We start from the raw sequence: 12,987 nt of genomic DNA, 5'->3' as shown, positions 1-12,987 counted from the left end.
AACATTTACAATTAATACATACAACTTGCACAAAACAATACACAATTTATAGAAATATAATCAATACATAATTGCAATAATCATACAACTTATGCAAAATACATAATCTGCACAATTAATACACAAGTATATTAATTGTACTATATATGTACAAACACAACCAACTAGGTCAAACAATACACAATTTGCATGATATTTTTCTGGGTATATTTAGGACATTAATTATAATATGCTGAGTTTAACCAACTCCCCAAAAGTCAGAATTTCTCATATAAAAATGGTGCATATGACTTCCGATGAGCTCAATATATAACACATTCTTTTCCATTAAGATATCAACATTATTAGTGCTAAACTATTCATCTAACATATGTCCACTGTTTTTATGTCTTATTAATACCTTCCTTGTTACATTCTCTCCAATCAGACCACCATATTTATGTATTTATTCAAACCATCTAACAGACTTATTTGTTCTAGCCTTAGATATGTTAGGGCAGGTGGGGTTAGGTGAAGTCAGTATTTTCTATGATAATTTTAGACAAATTTGCTATATCTTATCTTATCCTGTTAAAACTTAAATTCATCTAAATCTATCAAAAATATACTTATACTACGCAAATTTGACTAAATTCAACCTAGCTAAACTAACTAAATACGAGCATCCCATATCCTCACATACAAGCCTATGTCGCCTCTGTCCATACATTATATGAGTCTGCCATATAGCTCGAACCCCAAATAGGAAAATTTACACTATTTCATAAACATGCTAGTTCATTACCCTAAGATATTATATATGTCCTTCCCTACACGACCTCACCTAACCTGACCTGGCATAATCAAACCTAGATTTAGTTCAAGTTGGTGAAATTTAAGCTATGCCACTTTAATTCGACATAATTTATGGCAATTTCCACCAAATATACCCAAATGTTACGTAGCATAGCACTGCCAAAGCCCATTTTCTCCTATTCCATACTACCCTACACAACCTCACCTAACCTGACCTAGCATATCCAAACCTGGATTTGGTTAAAGTTGGCGAAATTTATGCTATGCCACCTAAATATGACCTAATTTAAGGCAATTTCCACCAAATATACTCAAATGTTGTGTATCATAGCATCACCAAAGCCCATTTTTACCTACATTTTCTCCTATTTCATCCTACCCTACACAACGTCACCTATCCTATCCTAGCATTTGGTTAAAGTCTGCGAAATTTAAGCTATCCCACATAAATTCGACCTAATTTAAGGCAATTCCCACCAAATATCCCCAAATGTTGCGTATCACAGCAATGCCAAAGCCCATTTTTACCTACATTTTCTCCTATTCCATCCTACCCTACGCAACCTTACCTAACCTATCCTACCATATCCAAACCTAGATTTGGTTAAAGTCTGCGAAATTTAAGCTATCCCACCTAAATTCGATCTAATTTAAGGCAATTCCCACCAAATATATCCAAATGTTGTGTATCACAGCACTGCCAAAGCCCATTTTTTTACCTACATTTTCTCCTATTCCATCCTACCCTATGCAACCTTACCTAACCTATACTAGCATATCCAAACCTAGATATGGTTAAAGTCGGAGAAATTTAAGTTATCCCATATAAATTTGACCTAATTTAAGACAATTTCCACAAAATATACCCAAAAATGTTTTGGAACATAGCACGGCCAAAGCTCATTTTAGCTGAGTTTTCACCTATCCCAACCTGCCCGAGACAACCCTACCCAGCCTCTCCTGGCATATCCAAAGTCAGATTTGATTATAGTTGGCAAAATTTATGCCTTTCCCACCTAAATTTAACCTAATTTAAGCCAATTTCCACCGAATATACCCAAATGTTTTGTATCTTAGCATGGCCAAAGTTCATTTTAGCTGAGTTTTCGCCTATTCCAACCTGCCCTAGACAACCCTACCCAGCCCCTCCTGGCATATCCAAAGTCAGATTTGATTATAGTTGGCAAAATTTATGCCTTTCCCACCTAAATTTTACCTAATTTATGCCAATTTCCACCGAATATACCCAAATGTTTTGTATCTTAGCATGGCCAAAGTTCATTTCACCCAAGTTTTCACCTATTCCATCTTACCTTACACAGCCTTACCTAACCTGACCTAGCATATCCCAAGCTAGATTTGATTAGAGTTCGTGAAATTTATGCTTACTCACCTAAATTCAACCTAATTTAAGACAATTTCTACCCAATATACCCAAAATATTTTGTTACATAGCTCAGCCAAAGACCATATTAGCCACATTTTCACATATTCCAACCTACCCTACATAGCCTTACCTATCCCTGACCTAGCAGATTTGATTAAAGTTGGGGAAATTTAAGCTATGGCCACCAAATTGTAAACAATTTCCACCAAATATGCCTAAATGTTGTGTATCATAGCACAGCCAAAACCTATTTTATCCACATTTTCACCCATTCCATCTAAACCTGGACTTAACCTCTGATACGACATATACTCAGAGAAGTGATGTTTTTTGGATATGAACCTAAATGCCAGTGCCTAACCTGCAAGAGTCTTGGAGCTTTGTTGAATATTTTATCTATTTTTCTTCGAAAACTGAAGTTTCGGATATGATCCTATCCACACTGTGCCTAACCTGCTAGGTTCTTTGTTGATCAGTGTAACCATATTCATAGAAAAGTGATGTTTTGGATATGGACCTAACAGCTCCCTGTCCTTTAAAACTTGGAACTGTGTTCAATATTGTAGATATAGTGTTGGGTAGGTGTTTTGTTTTTACACATCAACCCAACAGTCCTGGACCTAACCTCCCTTTATCTAACTTCAAATTTATCGTAAATATGGGATGAACGTGTTGTTTGTGCATCAACCCAACCGTCCTGGACCTAACCTCCCTTCATTTAACTTCAAATTTATCGTAAATATGGAAGGAACGTGTTGTTTGTGTATCAACCCAACCGTCCTTGACCTAACCTCCATTTATCAAACTTCAAATTTATCATAAATATGGGAGGACCGTGTTATTTGTGCATCAACCCTGCCGTCCTGGGCCTAACCTCCCTTTATCTAACTTCAAATTTATTGTATATATGGGAAGAAGGTGTTGTTTATGCATCAACCCAACCTCCCTGGACCTAACCTCTGATACACGAATCTTGGTTCAATATTGCATCATACTTGTAGCATTTTTTTTTCACATAATTCAACCATCCTCAACATAACCTCTATTACCTGGGGGGAGGGAGGTTAATGGAAAATATGATAATAATGGGAATTTTCTCTACATCAGTTCAACTCAACCATCCTTAACCTAACCTTAGTTAGAAAGGGATATAACTCACCAAAACTATTTAATTACCATTTACCCAATTTTCCTTATCCTAACCTATAACTAAAGGGTTTAGACCCCCCTTTACCTCGAAATTATAGTATAGGGTTAAATTAGGGAATGTTAGGTTTATATGTGAAAATATATTCCTACCCTAAATATATAGTATAATTTCGAGGTAAAGGGGGGTCTAAGCCCTTTAGTATTCCCTGCACGTATTCGCTGTTTGAAATTCCGAACTTTTATAGCGAAAACATGCCACTTGCAAAAGCAGCGGTGGGCCACATTTTGCCCTAACACCCCCCCCCCTCCCTGCAGTACTCATAATATGCCTGTCATCCCAAATTCGACACCTGAGCCTTGTTTTGGGGCCAAATTCTAGCTCCCTGCACGTATTCGTAGTTTGAAATTCCGACCTTTTATACCCAAAACATGCCACTTACTAAACGAAACGGTGGGTCACATTTTGCCCAAACCCCCCTGTGGTTTTCAAAATATCCAAAACATCCCAAATTCGACGCCAGAGCCACATTTTGGAGCCAAAATTTTGCTCCTGCACGTATTCGCAGTTTGACATTCCTACCTTTTATACCGAAAATGTGCCAATTACTGAAAGAGGCGGTGGGTCACATTTTGCCCAAACCCCCCTGCAGTTTTCAAATATCCCAAACATCCCAAATTCGACGCAAACCCACATTTTGGAGCCAAAATCTGGCTCTCTGCACATATTCGCAGTTTGAAATTCCGACTTTTTATACCGAAAATATGGCAATTACTAAAAGCGGCGATGGGTCACATTTTTGCCCATACACCCCAGTAGTTTTCAAAACATTCCAAACATCTCAAATTCGATACCAGAGCCACATTTTGGCGCCAAAATCTGTCTCTCTGCACGTATTAGCAGTTTGAAATTCCTAGTTTTTATACCGAAAATATGTATGAAACTGTGAGGGGCGGTGGGTCACATTTTGCCCAAACCCCCTGCAGTTTTCATAATTTCCCAAACATCCCAAATTCGACGCCAGAGCCACATTTTGGAGCCAAAATCTGGCTCTCTGTACGTATTCGATGTTTAAAATTCCGACGTTTTATACCGAAAATATGCCAATTACTGAAAACGGTGGTGGGTCACATTTTGCCCAAACCCCCCTGCAGTTTTCAAATATCCCAAACATCCCAAATTCGACGCAAGAGCCATATTTTGGAGCTAATATCTGGCTCTCCGCACGTATTCGCAGTTTGAAATTCCCACTTTTTATACCGAAAATATGCCAATTGCTGGAAGCGTCGGTGGGTCACATTTTTCACAACCCCCCCTCAACCCCCCCCCCCCACCCCCCCCCCCCAACTGCAGTTTTCAAAATATCCCAAACATCCCAAATTCGACGCCAAAGCCACATTTTGGAGCCAAAAATCTAGCTCCCTGCACGTATTCGTAGTTTGAAATTCCGAATTTTTATACCGAAAACATGCCAATTGCTGAAAGCGGCGGTTGGTCACATTTTGCCCAAACCCCAATGCGGTTTTCAAAATATCCCAAACATCCCAAATTCGACGCCAGAGCCACATTTTGGAGCCAAAATTTGGCTCCGTTCACGTATTCGCAGTTTGAAATTACAACCTTTTATACCGAAAACATGCCAATTACTGAAAGCGGCGGTGTTGCCCAAACCCCCTGCCGTTTTCAAAATGTTCCAAACATCACAAATTCGAGGCCAAAGCCACCTTTTGGAGCCAAAATCTGGCTCTCTGTACGTATTGGCAGTTTGAAATTCCGACTTTTTATTCCGAAAATATGCCAATTACTGAAAGCTGCGGTGGGTCACATTTTGCCCTAACCCCCCTGCAGTTTTCATAATATGCCAAACATCCCAAATTCGACACCTGAACCATGTTTTGGAGTCAAATTCTGGTTCTCTGCGCGTATTCGCAGTTTGAAATTCTGACTTTTAATACCGAAAATATGCCAATTACTAAAAGGGCGGTGGGTCAAAGTTTGCCTAAACCCCCTGCAGTTTTAAAAATATCCAAGATATCTCAAATTCGACGCCAGAGCCACATTTTGGAGCCAAAGTCTGACTCTCTGCACGTATTCGCAGTTTGAAAATTCCGACTTTTTATACCGAAAATAGTCCAATTACTGAAAGGGACGATGGGTCAAATTTTGCCAAAACCTCCTAGCAGTTTTCAAAATATCCCCAGCATCCCAAATTCGATGCCAGAGTCACATTTTGGAGTTATAATCTGGCTCTCTGCACGCATTCGTAGTTTGAAATTCCGGTTTTTTATACCGAAAATATACCAATTACTGATAGCGAAGGTGGATCACATTGTGCCCAAATCCCCCTTTCCGTTTTCAAAATATCCCAAACATCCCAATTTCGACGTCACAGCCACATTTTGGAGCCAAAATCTGTCTCTCTGCACGTATTCGCAGTTTGAAATTCCTACTTTTTATACCGAAAATATGCCAATTACTGATAGCAGCGGTGGGTCACATTTTGCCCAAACCCCCTTGCAGTTTTCCAAATATCCCAAACATCCCAAATTCGACGCCGGAGCCACCATTTGGAGCAAAAATCTTGCTCTCTTCACGTATTCGCAAAATCGTAAAATCAGGAACATTTTAGTTAATTTAGTTAATTAATTAATTAATTAGTTAATTAATAAATTAATAATTTAGTTATTGTTATCAATTCATTATATATACGATAAAAATGATGAAAACACATCATTGGTTAGATATTAACCTTATATACTTCATTTTCAATCAACTATTTGTTTCTCATTAACATACTGTATAAGATATTGAAAAGGGGAGAAGTTCTGTTTTTATTGCATATAACGACGTTTCAGCCGGATTAGAGCGGTTTTACGTGAACATCTTCCATTGGTAATATAACCGGAAAATCAGGAACATTTTAGTTAATTCTATTGAAAACACATTGATTTGTATCATTTGTATTGGAAACAACATTTTAATATGTCTTTTATAGGATCTAAATAATGCGAAACCTCGCTTTATGATTTTGAGTTAAAATCCTCAAATTTGGTAATATAGTGACTTGTTTCACGTTTTTCTTGTATTGTGATTTTACGTAAATTTATTCGTTTTTACCAATACCCCGATACTACTTCATGTTTTCTCACGATATATGATTTGGCCTACAAATCTCAGAACTTCGCATAATATTGCCTTTTAAGCAAGTTTTTTTGCAATTTGCTTTGTACTGAAAATCAACGAAATTTGCAATATTTTGACGTTTATCATCTCCTTTTCCTTTATGTTATTTAAACAAAATATTATCGAATTAGGCAATATGTTGCCGTTTTTCCAGGTTTTTGTGAATTTTCAGTTTATTGTTATTAATTCATTATATATACGATAAAAATGATGCAAACACATAATTGGTTAGAAATTAACCTTAAATACTTTATTTTCAATCAACTATTTGTTTCTCGTTAAGATACTGTATAAGATATTGAAAAGGGGAGAAGTTCTGTTTTTATTGCATATATCAACGTTTCAGCCGTATTAGAGCGGTTTTACGTGTACATCTTCCATTGGTAATATAAACAGAAAATCAGGAACATTTCAGTTAATTCTATTGAAAACACATTGATTTTTATCATTTGAATTGGAAACAACATTTTAATATGTCTTTTATAGAATCTAAATAATGCGAAACCTTGCTTTATCATTTGAAATTAAAATCCTCAAATTTGGTTATATAGCGACTTTTTTCACGTTTTTCATGTAGTGTGATTTTTGGTAAATATATTCGTTTTTGCCAATATTTCGATACTACTTCGTGTTTTCTCACGATATGTGATTTGGCCTTCAAATCTCAGAATTAAGCATAATATTACATTTATAAGCAACTTTTCTTGCATTTTCTCCTGTACTAAAAATCATCGAATTTAGCAATATTTTGACGTTTATCGTCCCCCTTTTTCTTTATATGATTTACACAAAATATCATCGAATTATGCAATATTTTGCCGGTTTTCCACGTTTTTGTGAATTTTCAGTGTATTGTTATTATTCATTATTTATACGATAAAAATTATGAAAACACATACTTGGTTAGAAATTAACCTTATATACTTCATTTTCAATCAACTATTTGTTTCTCGTTAGGATTCTGTATAAGATATTGAAAAAGGGAGAAGTTCTGTTTTTATTGCATATATCGACGTTTAGCCGGATTAGAGCGGTTTTACGTATGCATCTTCCATTGGTAATATAAACAAAAAATCAGGAACATTTTATTTAATTCTAATCAAAACACATTGATTTTTATCATTTGTATCAGAAACAACATTTTCATATGTCTTTTATAGGATCTAAATAATACGAAACCTCGCTCTATGATATGGAGATAAAATCCTCAAATTTGGTAATATAGTGGCATTTTTCACGTTTTTCATGTAGTGTGATTTTACTTAAATATATTCGTTTTTACCAAGACTTCGATACTACTTCACGTTTTCTCACGATATGTGATTTGGCCTTCATATCTCAGAATTTCGCATAATATTGCATTTTTAGGCAAGTTTTCTTGCATTTTCTTTTGTACTCAAAATCATCAAGTTTAGCAATATTTTGACGTTTATCGTCCCCCTTTTTCTTTATATGAATTACACAAAATATCATCGAATTATGCAATATTTTGCCGGTTTTCCACATTTATGTGAATTTTCAGTTTATTGTTATTATTCATTATTTATATTATAAAAATTATGAAAACACATACTTGGTTAGAAATAAACCTTATATACTTCATTTTCAATCAACTATTTGTTTCTCGTTAAGATACTGTATAAGATATTAAAAAGGGAAGAAGTTCTGTTTTTATTGCATATATCGACGTTTCAGCCGGATTAGAGCGATTTTACGTGTACATCTTCCATTGGTAATATAAACGGAAAATCAGGAACATTTTATTTAATTCTAATCAAAACACATTGATTTTTATCATTTGTATCAGAAACAACATTTTCATATGTCTTTTATAGGATCTAAATAATACGAAACCTCGCTCTATGATATGGAGATAAAATCCTCAAATTTGGTAATATAGTGGCATTTTTCACGTTTTTCATGTAGTGTGATTTTACTTAAATATATTCGTTTTTACCAAGACTTCGATACTACTTCACGTTTTCTCACGATATGTGATTTGGCCTTCATATCTCAGAATTTCGCATAATATTGCATTTTTAGGCAAGTTTTCTTGCATTTTCTTTTGTACTCAAAATCATCGAGTTTAGCAATATTTTGACGTTTATCGTCCCCCTTTTTCTTTATATGAATTACACAAAATATCATCGAATTATGCAATATTATGCCGGTTTTCCACTTTTTTGTGAATTTTCAGTTTATTGTTATTATTCATTATTTATACGATAAAAATTATGAAAACACATACTTGGTTAGAAATTAACCTTATATACTTCATTTTCAATCAACTATTTGTTTCTCGTTAAGATACTGTATAAGATATTAAAAAGGGGAGAAGTTCTGTTTTTATTGCATATATCAACGTTTCAGCCGTATTAGAGCGGTTTTACGTGTACATCTTTCATTGGTAATATAAACAGAAAATCAGGAACATTTCAGTTAATTCTATTGAAAACACATTGATTTTTATCATTTGAATTGGAAACAACATTTTAGTATGTCTTCTATAGAATCTAAATAATGCGAAACCTTGCTTTATCATTTGAAATTAAAATCCTCAAATTTGGTTATATAGCGACTTTTTCACGTTTTTCATGTAGTGTGATTTTTGGTAAATATATTCGTTTTTGCCAATATTTCGATACTACTTCGTGTTTTCTCACGATATGTGATTTGGCCTTCAAATCTCAGAATTAAGCATAATATTACATTTATAAGCAACTTTTCTTGCATTTTCTCCTGTACTAAAAATCATCGAATTTAGCAATATTTTGACGTTTATCGTCCCCCTTTTTCTTTATATGATTTACACAAAATATCATCGAATTATGCAATATTTTGCCGGTTTTCCAAGTTTTTGTGAATTTTCAGTTTATTGTTATTATTCATTATTTATACGATAAAAATTATGAAAACACATACTTGGTTAGAAATTAACCTTATATACTTCATTTTCAATCAACTATTTGTTTCTCGTTAGGATACTGTATAAGATATTGAAAAAGGGAGAAGTTCTGTTTTTATTGCATATATCGACGTTTAGCCGGATTAGAGCGGTTTTACGTATGCATCTTCCATTGGTAATATAAACGGAAAATCAGGAACATTTTATTTAATTCTAATCAAAACACATTGATTTTTATCATTTGTATCAGAAACAACATTTTCATATGTCTTTTATAGGATCTAAATAATACGAAACCTCGCTCTATGATATGGAGATAAAATCCTCAAATTTGGTAATATAGTGGCATTTTTCACGTTTTTCATGTAGTGTGATTTTACTTAAATATATTCGTTTTTACCAAGACTTCGATACTACTTCACGTTTTCTCACGATATGTGATTTGGCCTTCATATCTCAGAATTTCGCATAATATTGCATTTTTAGGCAAGTTTTCTTGCATTTTCTTTTGTACTCAAAATCATCAAGTTTAGCAATATTTTGACGTTTATCGTCCCCCTTTTTCTTTATATGAATTACACAAAATATCATCGAATTATGCAATATTTTGCCGGTTTTCCACATTTATGTGAATTTTCAGTTTATTGTTATTATTCATTATTTATACGATAAAAATTATGAAAACACATACTTGGTTAGAAATAAACCTTATATACTTCATTTTCAATCAACTATTTGTTTCTCGTTAAGATACTGTATAAGATATTAAAAAGGGAAGAAGTTCTGTTTTTATTGCATATATCGACGTTTCAGCCGGATTAGAGCGATTTTACGTGTACATCTTCCATTGGTAATATAAACGGAAAATCAGGGAACATTTTATTTAATTCTAATGAAAACACATTGATTTTTATCATTTGTATCGGAAACAACATTTTAATATGTCTTTTATAGGATCTAAATAATACGAAATCTCGCTCTATGATATGAAGATAAAATCCTCAAATTTGGTAATATAGTGACATTTTTCACGTTTTTCATGAATTGTGATTTTACTTAAATATATTCGTTTTTACCAAGACTTCGATACTACTTCACGTTTTCTCACGATATGTGATTTGGCCTTCATATCTCAGAATTTCGCATAATATTGCATTTTTAGGCAAGTTTTCTTGCATTTTCTTTTGTACTCAAAATCATCGAGTTTAGCAATATTTTGACGTTTATCGTCCCCCTTTTTCTTTATATGAATTACACAAAATATCATCGAATTATGCAATATTTTGCCGGTTTTCCACGTTTTTGTGAATTTTCAGTTTATTGTTATTATTCATTATTTATACGATAAAAATTATGAAAACACATACTTGGTTAGAAATTAACCTTATATACTTCATTTTCAATCAACTATTTGTTTCTCGTTAAGATACTGTATAAGATATTAAAAAGGGGAGAAGTTCTGTTTTTATTGCATATATCGACGTTTAGCCGGATTAGAGCGGTTTTACGTGTGCATCTTCCATTGGTAATATAAACGGAAAATCAGGAACATTTTAGTTAATTCTAATGAAAACACATTGATTTTTATCATTTGTATTGGAAACAACATTTTCATGTCTTTTATAGGATCTAAATAATACGAAACCTCGCTCTATGATATGAAAATAAAATCCTCAAATTTGGTAATATAGTTACTTTTTTCACGTTTTTCATGCAGTGTGAATTTAAGTAAATATATTCTTTGTTACCAAGATTTCGATACTACTTCACGTTTTTTCACGATATGTGATTTGGCCTTCAAATCTCAGAATTTTGCATAATATTGCATTTTTAGGCAAGTTTTCTTGCATTTTCTTTTGTACTCAAAATCATCGAGTTTAGCAATATTTTAACGTTTATCGTCCCCCTTTTTCTTTGTATGAATTACACAAAATATCATCGAATTATGCAATATTTTGCCGTTTTTCCACGTTTTTGTGAATTTTCAGTTTATTGTTATTAATTCATTATATATACGATAAAAATTATGAAAACACATACTTGGTTAGAAATTAACCTTATATACTTCATTTTCAATCAACTATTTGTTTCTCGTTAAGATACTGTATAAGATATTGAAAAGGGGAGAAGTTCTGTTTGTATTGCATATATCGACGTTTCAGGCGGATTAGAGCGGTTTTACGTGTACATCTTCCATTGGTAATATAAACAGAAATCAGGAACATTTAGTTAATTCTATTGAAAACACATTGATTTTTATCATTTGTATTGGAAACAACATTTTAATATGTCTTTTATAGGATATAAATAATGCAAAACCTCGCTTTATGATATGAAGTTAAAATCTTCAAATTTGGTAATATAGTGACTTTTTCAGGTTTTTCATGTAGTGTGATTTAACGTAAATATATTCGTTTTTACCAATATTTCAATACTACTTCATGTTTTCTCACCATATGTGATTTAACCTTCAAATCTCAGAATTACGCATAATATTGCGTTGATAAGCAAGTTTTCTTGCATTTTCTTTTGTACTAAAAATCATCGAATTTGGCAATATTTTGAGGTTTATCATCTCCATTTCATTTTTGCGATTTTACACAAAATATCATCAAATTAGGCAATATTTTGCCGTTTCTGCAAGTTTTTTGTGAATTTTCAGTTTATTGTTAATAATTCTTTATATATACGATAAAAATGACGCAAACACATTATTGGTTAGAAATTAACCCTGAATAGTTTATTTTCAATCAACTATTTGTTTCTCGTTAAAATACTGAGTGCGGGATTAAAAAGAGGAGAAGTTCTTTTTTTATTGCATATATCGACGTTTCAGCCGGATTAGAGCGGTTTTACGTGTACATCTTCCATTAGTAATATAAACGGAAAATCAGGAACATTTTAGTTAATTCTAATGAAAACACATTGATTTTTACCATTTGTATTGGAAACAACTTTTTCATATGTCTTTTCAATTATCTAAATAATACGAAACCTCGTTCTATGATATGAAGATAAAAACCTCAAATTTGGTAATATAGTGACATTTTTCACGTTTTTCATGTAGTGTAATTTTACGAAAATATATTCGTTTGTGCCAAAATTTCGATACTACTTCACGTTTTCTTACGATATGTGATTTGGCCTTCAAATTTTAGAATTTCGCATAATATTGCATTTTTAGGCAAGTTTTCTTGCATTTTCTTTTGTACCCAAAATCATCGAATTATCAATATATTAACGTTTATCGTCCCCCTTTCTAGAATATATAAAAATATAATATTGGTGTTATATTATTATAAAATAATATTCTATAAAAATTTTTAAAATATAGTATCGAAATATTGGTAAAAATGAATATATTTACATAATATCAAACTACATGAAAAACGTGAAAAAAGTCATTATTATACCAAATTTGAGGATTTTAACTTCGAATCCAAGAGCGACGTTACGTATTTTTTAGACCCTAGAAAAGACGTATAAAGAAGTTTCTTCCATACAAATGATAAAAATCAATGTGTTTTCAATAAAATTAACCAAAATGTTCCTGATTTTCGGCTTATATTA

This window comes from Procambarus clarkii, chromosome 30 (assembly GCF_040958095.1).
Source record: "Procambarus clarkii isolate CNS0578487 chromosome 30, FALCON_Pclarkii_2.0, whole genome shotgun sequence".
NCBI lineage: Eukaryota > Metazoa > Arthropoda > Malacostraca > Decapoda > Cambaridae > Procambarus > Procambarus clarkii.
This window is presented reverse-complemented; position numbering follows the sequence as displayed.